Raw genomic sequence first — 1,444 nt, 5'->3', positions numbered from 1 at the left:
AATATGAAGATTTTCCTAACGTAGTCAACACAGAAAGCCTTCAACTTCGTAAACAACTTTTATCGTTTCAAAATAAAACACAAATAATTAACGAATCTGTCTATGAAGTTGAATATAAAATGAAATCGTGATTGATAAAATTTTTAATTTTTTAGATTAGAGGAAGAAAAAAAGATTTTATTAAGAGAAATAGAAAGGTCTCCTAAACCTCATGTATTTATAATTCCAAATGATTTAGGAATTGGAAAGGATGATAAAAGATCTCAAAAAAGAATGTGAAAATACAGAAACTGAGATTTTGGACAAAAGAAATGAAATTGTCGCAATAAATGAAATTATTTCAAATCAAAAAGATATAAATGCAGAAATGACTAAAGAAATACAAAGAACAACAAATCAAAAAGAAAACTTAATCGTTGATTATTGAAATAATAAAAAGTAGATCAATATAGTAGATCTGAAAACGGATATTGGAAATGTAACCAAAGACGTTGAAAAGTTAAAAAGAGAAATTTCGTTTAAAATTTAATTTCTCAAAATCTATTAGAAATAAAAATGATTTGGCAGAAGCTAGTACAGACCAGCTAAACCAAATTATTGGAGAATACAAATTTTTGAAAAATAAATTAAATGATATTGACGAAGAAAGGACAAATTTAGAAACTGCTATAGAACGCCAGAAAGCTATTCTTGAGACACATCATCTCAGCTTTAATTCTGCTCAAAAGAAAATAGAATACATCGAGCAAGAAATTGAAGAACAAAAAGATTCCGAGTTTAACATTTTTTAATTAAATTGCAACAGACAGGAACTTAAACATCGAATAAAAGAAATAACTGATAATATACACAGGATTACTAACAAAATATCAGAGGAAGAGGCCGTTTTTATAAAATCCAATAAAGAACTGAAAAGAACAAACATCGAAGTCCGAACAGCTAAAGATAAATTTGAAAATCTGCTGAAACTTTATGAAAGAGCAAAAGAAAATGTTTTAATAAAAATATTATTCAATAGCACTTTGAAGTCCATCAAAATGATTCGTTTTTCAATAAACGTAAGCAAATTATAGAACAGGAATGTGAATACACTCGTAATTTAATTACAGATAAAGTAAACACGTGTTATAATCAAAAATAACAGAATTACGTTGTTTCAACTGAAGAAATTCGATTAAACAATATTATTAACCAGATTGATGTGCTCCTCAATGTTGAAAATGGTCTCAAGGTAGAAGTTGTCGAATTAGCAAGACTCGCTACAATTAACGTAAAAATCAAAAATCAATAATTTAGGACTCTGAAAGAGAAGTAAAAGCAAAAGATTTTTTAAAATCTGAACACAGATATAAACAGATTATAGAGGAAAATAGAACGAAACAATTTCTACTCGAAGACACGAGAAGAAAAAATGTACAAATTAAAAATAAGTAAAAACTCAAGT

The 1,444-nt window shown here is 27.0% G+C and overlaps 1 long non-coding RNA gene across 1 annotated transcript; it reads left to right on the top strand.

Moving 5' to 3' along the window:
- Positions 1-453: 453 nt before the first annotated feature.
- Positions 454-982, top strand: LOC115230266. The gene is made up of 3 exons (XR_003883417.1): positions 454-516; positions 548-775; positions 806-982. It is a non-coding gene; the product is annotated as an uncharacterized LOC115230266 (long non-coding RNA).
- The last annotated feature ends 462 nt before the right edge of the window (positions 983-1,444 follow it).

This window comes from Octopus sinensis, unplaced genomic scaffold, assembly GCF_006345805.1.
Source record: "Octopus sinensis unplaced genomic scaffold, ASM634580v1 Contig15109, whole genome shotgun sequence".
Taxonomy (NCBI): domain Eukaryota; kingdom Metazoa; phylum Mollusca; class Cephalopoda; order Octopoda; family Octopodidae; genus Octopus; species Octopus sinensis.
Note: the sequence above shows the minus strand (reverse complement) of the source record. Positions and strands in the feature narration are given on the sequence as shown.